The 12,492-nt window shown below is 33.4% G+C and overlaps 1 protein-coding gene across 3 annotated transcripts in view; it reads right to left on the reverse strand.

Annotated features, from left to right (window-relative positions):
• The window catches only part of LOC141447567 (serine/threonine-protein kinase 32A), a 387,735-nt gene that overhangs the window by 275,241 nt on the left and 100,002 nt on the right, over positions 1 to 12,492 (reverse strand). Inside the window, exon 1 of one of the 3 annotated variants that reach the window (XM_074115237.1) lies at positions 8,457 to 9,390. The exons of the other annotated variants lie outside the window; for them this stretch is intronic. The gene's annotated coding sequence lies outside the window, so the exon portion shown is untranslated. Of the gene's footprint in view, positions 1 to 8,456; positions 9,391 to 12,492 lie in introns of those variants that run through there. 3 annotated transcript variants of the gene reach the window in all.

The following is a 12,492-nucleotide window of genomic DNA, read 5'->3' on the forward strand; positions in this document are numbered from 1 at the left end:
AGTTAAGTTGAACTGAAACTCGCTAGTGACACATGGAAAAACGGGTAGAATTAAATTAGTTTTTCCTCTACTCAATTTTCTTTTAACTAGATAAATAGAAAATAAATGTTTTATTTACCCTACTTCTCTCTCCCTTAGTTACTATTTTAAAATCATATCAATGAAAATTCAGTTTATTTATTTACTAACCAATTTGAGTTTTATGTACAATTCTATGTATAGACTTATTTCTAATATTCTCCGTCTATAAAGTTCTTCAAATGGTGGACGACTCAAATTTTAAAAATATACTACGATCGTAAAGTATTACCCAATAGGATTAACGGGGAAAACTAATTGGAAATTTAATTATTTTTATGAGAATTTTCTTAAACGATTTTCAATCAACAGGTTCATTTATTTATTTATTTTCGATAATCAAATTAGAAGGCTAATCTAATTTGATTGGGCAATTCTTTTACACAAACAAACACTCACACACACACACACACATATATATATATATATGTATATATATATATATATATACTTTTATATATATATATACAAAGAAAAAGATGGGGAAAAAGAGCTTGTTAGGGAAAAGAATGCAAATAGATTTGCATACAGCATACAATTGTCAGGGAGTAAATACCCATCCTGAGGCGAAGATGTCACGATAAGGATGGATTCACCTGAGATTCCGTAGGATTCCTATATAGCACTAACAAGTGTTCATGTCAGTCAGTGACAGAATTCTTTTGACTTGAGGTTGGGGCCGGAAAAAAATAAAAGAAAAGTAAAATCTTCCATCTAATTAAAAACTACTACGTAGTGGAAAAAGGTAAATAGATTTTTGAAACCAGAATAGGGGTAAAACGGGATGGACCTGTTACGTCCTTTGTCTATTTTATTTTTAAGCAGAATTAAGAAACAAGCTGTCCAGATAAAGTAACAGGAAATTCTTATCACTGTAAGAAACAGTTACCACTGATTAGAGTGGGAAAAGTGTAGACACAATTTTCACATAAGATCATCATCCCCCGTTTTGACCCAAAATATATTTAGAAGCAGAAAGAGCTCCAGTAGTGACCCATTCAACATGACATCAGAACAAAATTACCGATTCAACGTTGTCCAAAATAGGAAGCTTTTCATGTCAGTATTCAATAAGCTACTTCGCAAGTCCGGCATCCGCTAGAACGTACTACGCTTTGTATTTGCATTACAATCAGTAATTCATCTTTATTCATTATTTGGGCATAAATTAATGCCGAGGGTGGCCGAGCGGTTGTAGGCTAGACCCGCAAAGCTAAGCTGTATTGTTGGTTTAGTGGGTTCGCTTTCCTGGTCTAGGCCTTGGATTTTTATTTAATGTTTAATATGAGAAATTTATAGTAAAGTATGTTAGGTGGTTATAGGCTAGACCCGCAATGCTAAGATGTATTGTTGGTTTAGGGTTCGATTCTCCTGGTCTAGGGTCCTAGATTTTATTTTATGGTTAATATGAGAATTTAACTGTAAAGCATGTTAGGTATGTATGATAGACTAGACCCGCAAAGCTAAGATGTATTGTTGGTTTAGTGGGTTCGATTCTCCTGGACTAGGCGTTGGATTTTATTTAATGGTTAATATGAGAAATTTATAGTAAAGTATATTTGCTAGTCTCCTCTGTCTGCGACACCTAATTTAATAGTCAGAAAAATAGGTGTACTTTACTTTTTACTTTTTCATTCTAGAAACTCATATTATCCATTTTTATTAATATTTTTTATTTTAATTTCACTGGCTAGAATTGCTATCAGTAGAAACTTTTTCATACAGTATCTGTAAATCTACAGCTAATGTTTATCTAGTTTTTAGTACAAATTTAGAGCTTTACTTTCTCATTGCTGAAAGATAAATGTGTCTAGAGAGGCGAACAAACAACGTAATAAACTTCCAGAACACAATTGTTTTCACTGAAATTTTGGAATTATTCCAGTAAAATTATATGATGTAATTGAATCCAATGTTTACCTGATTCAACTATTTATGATTTCACTTTCGCAAAATTATTGGCTGGCTAAATTAAGTATGAAAAATGTCGGAAGGAAAATGTGAGTTGAAATAAGCACGTATAAAGAAGAATTCTTGATTGGGGTACAGCTTATTATTGAATTTTGTAATTTGAATTCAGGAGACAATGAAACTGTGTATATTTTCCGGTGAAAATCAAAAGAAAAACTGGTAAAATCTGACAGAAATAAAAAGCTAAAATGGGCTAAACGTCAGTTGTTAACTTCGGGAAATTCAATTCGACAATTTGGAGTACATTCTTAATTCTAACAATGAAACTTTCTTGGACTTACAGCTGCTTAATTGTAGTTTAGGGAGGGGGAAAGCAGCTTGGGAATTCCCTCAGCAAGTTTTCACTCGTCCCCCTCCCAAAAAAAAGAAAGCAACAGATGTTTCTGACTTAATTTCTATTCCTATTAAATGGCGGCCTTAAAATTGTATTTGATAAATTTTGGAGGTGTTGCAAGTGGTTAAAATTTCAAACCTCTATATCTCTCTTCTCATTGTTCTAATTTTAATGATTTTTTTGCTGAATTGTAGAGAAAGGTTTGCTCCATAAATGGATTAAATAGCAATGTTTTGGTGATAATAGTTAATGAGATATAGATGGTTGAATTTCGGAGGTCGTTTGCAAGTCGTTAAAATTTCAAACCTCTATATCTCTCTTCTCATTGTTTTAATTTTAATGATTCTTTTGCTGAATTGTAGAGAAAGGTTTGCTCCATAAATGGATTAAATAGCAATGTTTTGGTGATAATAGTTAATGAGATATAGATGGTTGAATTTCGGAGGTCGTTTGCAAGTCGTTAAAATTTCAAACCTCTATATCTCTCTTCTCATTGTTCTAATTTTAATTATCTTTTTACTGAATTGTGGAGAAAGGTTTGCTCCATAAATGGATTAAATAGCAATGTTTTGGTGATAATAGTTAATGAGATATAGATGGTTGAATTTCGGAGGTCGTTTGCAAGTCGTTAAAATTTCAAACCTCTATATCTCTCTTCTCATTGTTCTAATTTTAATGATTTTTTTGCTGAATTGTAGAGAAAGGTTTGCTCCATAAATGGATTAAATAGCAATGTTTTGGTGATAATAGTTAATGAGATATAGATGGTTGAATTTCGGAGGTCGTTTGCAAGTCGTTAAAATTTCAAACCTCTATATCTCTCTTCTCATTGTTCTAATTTTAATGATTTTTTTGCTGAATTGTAGAGAAAGGTTTGCTCCATAAATGGATTAAATAGCAATGTTTTGGTGATAATAGTTAATGAAATATAGATGGTTGAATTTCGGAGGTCGTTTGCAAGTCGTTAAAATTTCAAACCTCTATATCTCTCTTCTCATTGTTCTAATTTTAATGATTCTTTTGCTGAATTGTGGAGAAAGGTTTGCTCCATAAATGGATTAAATAGCAATGTTTTGGTGATAATAGTTAATGAGATATAGATGGTTGAATTTCGGAGGTCGTTTGCAAGTCGTTAAAATTTCAAACCTCTATATCTCTCTTCTCATTGTTCTAATTTTAATGATTTTTTTACTGAATTGTGGAGAAAGGTTTGCTCCATAAATGGATTAAATAACAATGTTTTGGTGATAATAGTTAATGAGATATAGAAGATTGAATTTCGGAGGTCGTTTGCAAGTCGATAAAAATTTCAAACCTCTATATCTCTCTTCTCATTGTTCTAATTTTAATTATCTTTTTACTGAATTGTGGAGAAAGGTTTGCTCCATAAATGGATTAAATAGCAATGTTTTGGTGATAATAGTTAATGAGATATAGATGGTTGAATTTCGGAGGTCGTTTGCAAGTCGTTAAAATTTCAAACCTCTATATCTCTCTTCTCATTGTTCTAATTTTAATTATCTTTTTACTGAATTGTGGAGAAAGGTTTGCTCCATAAATGGATTAAATAGCAATGTTTTGGTGATAATAGTTAATGAGATATAGATGGTTGAATTTCGGAGGTCTTTTGCAAGTCGTTAAAATTTCAAACCTCTATATCTCTCTTCTCATCGTTCTAATTTTAATGATTTTTTTACTGAATTGTAGAGAAAGGTTTACTCCATAAATGGATTAAATAGCAATGTTTTGGTGATAATAGTTAATGAGATATATAGTTTATGTTATTTTGCCATTATTGGGACAAGGAACGGATTCCTGTTTCCCAAAGACATCGTTGCCAAAAGGCTCATTGTACTATTCCCTAAGTGACCCAGGAGTGATCTAACTAACATGAACTAAAAATATTCATAGAGCAAAAATACTGCAATACGTTTATCTTATGCAAATGACTGCAGCAAGCACAATATTCCTAACACTAGGTAAGATATAGTCTGCAAATTGTATGAACGAACAAAGAAAAAAAGAAGTGGGGGAGACTCCTTTTTATTAAATAAAGGAACTTCCGGCCGCAAGGAAAAAAGTCATATTAAAAGAGGAGAATAATGAAAGCGGACAGGAAATGAGGATTTTGAAACTAAATAAAGACAAGAAAGGAATTATTGTGAGTCCTTCATCATCATCATCATCATGCCACCATATTAAGGGCTATGCCTAGCAGTGCGCGGCCGGCTAGTTTACTGCGTAGGAACAATACACCTGCCGCCTCACCTGCCCTTTGTGGCGCTATTTCCGCTATGCCGCAGACACTTTTTCATTGTAATGTATTCTACTTTCTTCATGCATACATACTTATATATATGTATACTTCTTTATATTCGCAATATTCTACTTCATTTTTTTAGTAAAAATATAAGTCTACGTTTTATATTACGTAATACTATATATTTTCATCTAGAATTTTTAATTTTTCTTCTCTACTATTGGCTGAGGGTATTGTCTTTATACGAATCCAGTGTAGCGTGCTTGTTTATTGTACACGATTTCGGACATTCATCCATTATCAAAGGTAGACTAATCCATTTGGTGTAGAGATTGCGACTTCTCTAGCTCACTCAAGCGTTTGGTTCCTAAGATTTTCTATTTTTAAACTTAGCATTCAAGATTGGCGAGGAATCGGTCAAATAAAAAACAAACTCGTTTTTTTTGCCAACGTTTCGACAAATATATTTGTCTTCTTCAGGGCGTGGCTATGCGGGTTGGTTGAGTTACAGAAACTAATGTGAGTTTAAATAGTAGGTACTACTTGTTTAAAATATTTCCTAAAATTTTCTCAAATATTTCAGAGAGATCAGAATATTTTTTTTATTTTTTTAAGTGCAATTTGTAACCTTTGACTTCCTTATTTTAAGACAATCTACTTTAAAAATTGACTACTGGTCCATCTAAAAGAGTTTTCAATGAATTAAACAACTTTATAAACTAACACTGTTGAGTGCTCGTGAACACGTTTTCTTGCAAAAACAAACTTAATTTCTCATACGAAGATAAAAGGAATCCTGGAAAATGATATGCCGCGTTAGAAAGCCCATTACTAAAAAGTGCCAGCACCTAGGTCTGATAATGATCACACTTAAGGGCCTAATGAGTTTTCTTAAAAAATTTTCGATTACTTTTATTTTTCCAGTACCCAGCAGGAAGATTGAGGCTGTTTGGGAGAATAACTTAAGCTTCAAAATGGTATCAATTTTTAGAAAATTTATCTGTCTTTCTAACCGTGTCATCCAAAATCCGAATTCGGACTAAAACTTTCTGAGTAATAACATTTTTATTGCAAAAAAGTAATGATTTTAGAAAAAAAAATTTAAAGTGACGTCACTCAAGAACAGTGGAAAATATGAAGTTGGCCAATACGCCATTGAACTCCGCTTTAGATGTACTACACACTGTAGGCCTTACTGGTTCACCCTGTATATTCATTTTCTATTTTCTTTTACAGAAAATTTACTAAAAACTTTTTGTTTAAACATTTTCCATTGTAATACTCCCGCTAACCGTGATATCGTGGGAAAATTTGTAAGAAAAACAAGGTTTTACTTCCACGCTAAAGTGAAAGAGAAAAATTAGGTATTTGAAAATAGAGGATGTGTAGAAATATATAAGAAAAATATTTTCCCTTTTTTTTTTTTTACGTGACAAGTTGGATTAGATAGAGTTAAAGTAGGATGTAGGAGATGATGTTAGAGATGCTGCTAGAATAGGCGGTAAAATTGAAGATGTCGCCAAATAAAGAGAGAAGTAAAACAAATTGGTATTGTGCGAAGAAAGCTGGACCCTAACTGGAGCTGGAGTAGTTCTAGTGGTCACCCTACCAACAAATTGTCTCCAATTTTCCGTGCGCGGGCCCCCTCCTTGAAGAAGTTTCAATTGGCTTGGCACCATGAAGGTTCTATCTATAGTGGATGGTGTAGCAAAGGTAAAGCTAGCGAACTCCTACACACTGAGGAAAATTCGCTAAATCCCCCCCATTCAGGCTTTTCCTTTGGTTTTTCCGCCCTCCCCCCACCGCTTTTCCACTTACACTGGACTCCTCCTTGTGATCTCTTCTCTATCTACCAAAGTGAACTGCCCCCATTTTCTTTTCCGGCCCATTCCACAAGCTTTTCTTCCACCTTTTTCCGGCTACAACAATTTTTCCCATTTCATGTGTACTCCTAGTCACATGAAACATGCTATTGTACAAACTATACTGCGGTGGGGGGCGAAGGGATTCGTGATAATTTCCCATAATTTTTCTTTTCTGGAAAAGCCCATTGAAAGGACCTTTTTCCTAGTTAATCAAGGTGAACATGATCCTTTGTTTTTACGAACAAAAAAAGAAAAAAGAAAAAGAACGGAATTCTTTTCAAGGGAAAGCAAAAGAAAATTATAACCTTATACTCTATCCTCTTTTAGTAGATATGAAAAAGAGATTTTCTCTTTTAAAAGAAAATTAATAATTCTCATTGAAACAATAAAAAACCCAACCCCCAATCAATTCGCTCCATTTTAATTATTTAAACCAATTAAAGGGCCTATTACAGCATCCTCCTGTATTTGAATTGGCATTGTTATGTTATATACAAACATCTTACTTCTTAAAGCCTTCATAAATAAATATTATGAGTTTAATATATTTATAAATAAATAAATAATGACGTGTGAATTTAATAAATAAATTAACAAATTAATTTAAAATACACATTGAGAAAAACAAAAAATTAGAATTACAAAATTTAAAATAACAATTACAGAACAACCTCGGTTAACCGGGATTCGGTTAACTGGGATTCGGATTAACCGGGATTCGGTTAACCGGGATTCGGATTAACCGGGATTCGGATTAACCGGGATTCGGTTAACCGGGATTCGGATTAACCGGGATAATGTTGAGTTATCATAAGAACCCCTAAGATCGGCGCCCAAAACAAAAGTTAATTTTCGGTGACGACAGGAAAATTTTTTTGGTCTTCCGATGTAACATAATTGGTAGGGCGTGGCAGCAAATCTTTTATACCTGATTTTCTTGAAGGGTCATTATGTGCGTATGTATGTAAGTAAAAACCCAAAATATGGTGCAATTAGTACTGAATTTCTTGGGATTTACCACGGACTTACAAAAGACCATGGGATTTACGTGTCGTAAAATGGTTGATTTTCAACTTCACAGTTATATGTAATATTTTTATGGATAATTACCGGCATTATTTTATTCTTCCCAGAGAATACTGTGTATACAGGTTTAACCAGGATTTCAGTTTTCCAGGGTGGCAGCAGCATTTATGGTATTATCATTCAGAATTTTGAGCTTGATTGTATACAGGGTATACACGGAGAAGAGATCAAAACTTCCGGGAGGTGATTCCAGCAGCTCAAGTGCATTAAAAAAAAAAAAAAAATATTCTATTCACTTTGGGCCCCCAATTTTCAATAGTGTCCCAAGATAATTTGCATTTTTAACTTTTCCATCGATATTCGCGTTTTTCACCATAAAAACGGCCGTAACTTTTCTCTCCTTTATCTTACAAAAAATCTTGCTTATTCCAAACGAAAGTGCATTAAATTTTCCTATAAATATCTGCTTAATCCAGAGCCTCAAAACGTTTCTTATAAACCAAGAATTTCTTTTTACTTTAATCTCTAAGAAAATTCTTTATCGATGATTTTTTCCAATGATTAATGGAATCAACTTTTCCGGTTTAGTTACGGCCATTTTTAACGCAAATATCGACGGAAAAGTTAAAAATGCAAATATCTTGGACACTATTGAGAATCGGGCCATAGTGAATAGAATATTTTTTGTTGCATTTGAGCTACTCAATCACCTCCAGAAGTTTCAACCTCTCCTCCGTTGTCAACCTGTATAGTATAGGTAATAAAATGAGAATGAACAATCAATCGATAGTGACTTTAATCGATAGCTACAGGGAATAAAGACTTTTATAAATGACATTAAAAAAACTATAGATTAAATAAAAACTTCAACTTTGTGGTATTTGAGAATAAAAATATGAATTCCAAAGTATCTCCTACCTACCTTCCGGGAAGTTAAATTGATATTCCCACTTTATCCTGTCACAATAATCCGCCTTCCTCTTTGCACCTATCCGAAACGTGCCTGCTATGTAAATCCTTTGTGATAATGGAATCGAAATGGATTTATTTATTTTTTATTTTTTGCTTCCATGGAATAACATGTGTTTAGTCAGCTGTTATTGTCAATTCTATTTTCACTTTAAATTTTTTATTTAAACTTTTTAAAAGAATGACGCACAAAATTTCGATTATTGTTTCGATTTAACTTCGTTAATCAATAATATATGTTTAATATAATTTTCATTTTTTTTTTTTCAATGTAATTCTTCAATCAGAGGCAAACAGCTGCTTTGGACTTTCACATTGTTATGGACTCTCTATTATCGTAACTTACGTAACCTAACATTCATTTTTAAATCAAATCCATGCACACTGTAATCAGTTTCCGTAAAAATATGTTCCACAGCCCTAAAGTTGACCTAATTCCCCCTCCCTAGGGGTGAAAGCTTTACCTTAATACAAATTTAAAAAAATAAAATTATGACTGAAATTGGCAATACTGGTTCTTTATATTTAATACCAGCTGATTTATGCAATTCCTTGTGATCCGCGGATCTTGATTTACTGATTCGTTCAGTTCATTTTTATAGAAATCTTCTAGGGCAGCGTTTCCCAAACTTTTTTGACCGCTATATTTTAGAAACTCACTTTTTCTTGTTTTATAGCTCGATCTTTATTTCTAATTGGACCACTTTGGTGTCCAGTACGCAACTAATGGCTTGCAGCATCACTTGATTGACTCTTAAATCTTCTCTTTTACTTGTTATGATGAATTATTTTGGCAAATAAAGTTCATAGTGCTTAATCACACTATTAAAAAGTTTTTTTTAAATTTTATAGTTTTGGAGAAAGCTCCAGCAGGAAACGGGAAAGCTCGTTTAGAGTAACTTCCTGTTTTTTCCTGATAAAACGTTTTATTCACAAACAAAAAATGTGTTCAAATATTGACCTTATCACATGTAAAGGTGCTTGCAAAGTACCAAAAGTACTGATAAGAAGTATCAAGTTTAATAACAATAAATCGTTTCCAGGCAAAACGAGAACTAGATCGGTGTGCGTGTAGTTTGCTGCAGTCTATACAATTCAGGGTTGTCTTGCTTTCCAAAGTACCAATGTGATATCTCTCTTATCTCTTATCTTGTAATGGGGTTTCTTATTACAGACATATTTGATATTGTTTCTTATCACTTGGTCTTAGTACTTATCTATTGTTCCTTATAATCCGGGGTGGGGGTGTCTCGTAAAAGTTATCAGACTTCTCCTAAGAAGCCGTTAGCGTAGATTTAGATAGTGTCAGATAGTGTTTAGATAGTGTCAGCTTCAACGGACTGAAATCGTGTTCCTTTTAATGCAGATTTGACTTTCGGGAACAGATAAAAGTCACATGGGGCCAGGTCAGGCGAATAAGGCGGATGGCCTAAAAATGGGATGTTGTACTTGGCTAGAAACGTCGTCTTGACAGACAATGCAGTGTGAGCCGGCGCCGGTTGTCTTGATGGAGAACCCCGTGACTTGTTCTTCCACAAATCGGGTCGTTTTTTTCCTTACTATTTCACGGTAGTTGAGCAAGCACCTCACGGTAGTAATGTTGATTAAATATATAATCGATATTTTCATCCGTTTTGGACGTGGAAAGGCGATCCTGGCGGTCATCATCTTTGATGGTCTTCTCGGCCATCTTGGAAACGCTTGAACCACTTAAAAACTCGCGCACGTGATACAACATTCATCGCAAAAAACTTCTTTTAATAAAAGATCAAGTTTCAGTAGCGACAATCGAAAGAGAAGAGGCTTTACGCTGCACAGCTGTCGGTCGTTAGGATTTGGCGCATGCATAGCTCTTCTATAGAAGAGCTATTTTAGCTCAATTAAGATAGTTTTCTCAGAGAGCATATATTTATTTCAAATTCTATTTGTAACAGAAATAAGTACTATTTAGATTTAAATTGTGGTACAAATAAAAGCTATATCAAGATAATTATTAAAAATATCGATTCGCAATATCTTCGATTTTGTCCATCCTAGCACTCATGTTGATTGTGTCCCTGATCGATTTCGGACTTCCTTGATATCGTCAGAGGTAGATTCAAACCAGTATGGTGTGATTCAGCAAATGTAGTGCAAGATGGAAATATAACTGTACTCGAAATCTTTTCCATTAAACTGATTAATCTACCTCTGACAGTGCATGAAAGTTCTAAACCAATCAGGGATAAAATTAAAATAATTGTTTTAAAAGGGAAGGGGATTAGCTCAGTGGTTAGCTTATCCTGGATTCCCAAGCGGAGATCCTTTGGGTTCGAATCCAGCCGCTGGGGTCCCTTAGATTTCCTCTTACTAGGAGCTTCTTACAGCTTATTGAAGCTCTGGGCGCCAATGACGTCAGACGATAACGCTCTTTTAATTTAAAAAAAAAAGTACGTTAAATAATTTCTGGGGCATATTGTGGGTAAGCAAAATAAATCCCTACTTATTTCTAGTGGGGCTTAACCTCTAATTACCAAATTAGGTGCTGGGGACATTTTTTTTTTTTTTTTGCTAACAAAAACTAGTTGGTAAGTGTGGGATTCGAACTTAATCTCCTCCCACATACAAAGCCACGCCTTCTTTACCACTAAACCAACAAAACCGTATGTGTTACGTTATTTAAAAGGAATTCAAATTGGGTTATCATGTTTAATTAATGCCCCAGAATTAACCTGGGGAGATTTAACGACTAACACGGGGCGGTTATTCTTACAGCATTAAATATAATTCCTGGGAAATTCCAGATTTAGATAATATTTAAATGAAGGAGGCATAATTAGTTTACTATAATTAGCATTACCTCGTATTAAAGGGTATTCATGAAATTTAATATCCATTCCGGTTTAAATAATGAAATATTTATTAACAAAATTTAGTAATACGATATATATAAAGGAGGGTTTGCCCTTTATTTTAAAGAAAATTTGGGAATTTTATCTTTTGTAGAAAAAGAGAAAAAAATTGTCAAAAGTTGGGTGCTTTTCAACGTTACGCTTTTTCGTGCAGTTTTTGACGATCAACCCTTATACAACTGTCGTTGACGTGTCTTAAAATAAATAATTGAAACAATTACATCACAACTGGTTAAAAATGAACCTTACTATGTATCTCTTTACCGAAATGTGCTAGCTCGGTAATAAAGTTTAGCGCATATATAATATTCACAGCACTATCTAGATTACACTGGTACATTACTTCCTTTTTGCGTCATAATTTATGACGTAGGCTAATGGCCGGTTGCTATAACGATTACAGTACTATTATTACAGTGCTCTCTAATATGGCTTTAATATTCCAATAATGTGGTTCCAGGGCGTTAGTGATAAAAGACATTCTACATAGAAATATTCGTTTATTTTAATTAGAATTCTTAGCAACTATCAAAACTATAATTTTCATGATAGTACGTAAGAAACTAGTATAACTTTTGACTAGTACAGTGAGACTTGAATTTAAAAAAACGGGTTTTTATCTTTGGATTTTCATCGAAGAAAACTCTACAAAAAATTTCAGATATCAGAGTTCATAAGCTGGAAAATATGTTTTTCAGAATTAGGGTTTTTTTTTTAGGAAAAGCCGTGATTTTTTTTGATAATTAGGGGGTTTTTGTGATATTTTTTGTTTGCACAGTTTGAACTATAACGAATAACGTACGTAAATACCTTTTTTGCATTTAGAAACACTATGTTTAGTTAGCGTACATTTGATTTCTTCGTAGAGATTCTGGGTTCGAATCCTTAGATATTAAAAGTGCCTCTTAAATTTGGAGAGAGAAAAAAAAACACACACAACTTTTTACGTTCGAATAGATTTTCTCTTAGAAATCCGATTCTGACTCTTCTAAATTGATTTTTATATTCGGCTCTCTCACTCTCTAAAACGCTGATTCTCTTTAAACTTGACTCGCTCATTATACCCCCCCCCCATTATCTGAAACATTCTTCTCCCGA

Source organism: Rhodnius prolixus, unplaced genomic scaffold (assembly GCF_049639745.1).
Source record: "Rhodnius prolixus isolate KJV_2025 unplaced genomic scaffold, Rpr scaffold_7, whole genome shotgun sequence".
In the NCBI taxonomy this organism is placed as follows: Eukaryota; Metazoa; Arthropoda; class Insecta; order Hemiptera; family Reduviidae; genus Rhodnius; species Rhodnius prolixus.